This window comes from Photinus pyralis, unplaced genomic scaffold (assembly GCF_008802855.1).
Source record: "Photinus pyralis isolate 1611_PpyrPB1 unplaced genomic scaffold, Ppyr1.3 Ppyr1.4_LG1, whole genome shotgun sequence".
NCBI classification, from domain to species: Eukaryota; Metazoa; Arthropoda; class Insecta; order Coleoptera; family Lampyridae; genus Photinus; species Photinus pyralis.
In genome coordinates, this window is record NW_022170249.1 from 69,594,553 (window position 1) to 69,595,049 (window position 497).

A 497-nucleotide genomic window follows, 5' to 3' on the forward strand; every position below is an offset into this window, starting at 1 on the left:
GACAGTTTATCAGGATTCGTGAGTGCTTTTGTTTAATAATAATACAGGTCCGTACTTTAAAAAAATCAAGTTAATGATGATCCCAAAAAATCGAAACGTTGCACTTTAAAACTACCAGATTGTAGGGTAGAAAAGGTTGCTATGTGAGAAAGTATCATTTATTTGGGTCCGTGAATTTGGAGTGTCGACTTGAAAGGAATTAAGTTCCAAGTATCTCATAATTTTGTACTCATTTTGTGCTAATTTGTGCTGCCAATTTAAAATTTTGTGCTCATCAGGTTAATGAGTAATTCAACTTTTTCTGATGACACTACAACTTCACGCTTGAGTGTCAACATCGATATTTTCAAAATTTTCGTTTACTATAATTTTGTGCTCATTTTGTGCTAATTTGTGCTGCTAATTTAAAATTTTGTGCTCATCAGGTTAACGAGTAATTCAAATTTTTCTGAAGATACTCACTGTAGTGTCAGTTAGTTGGATATTGCCATCGCCGT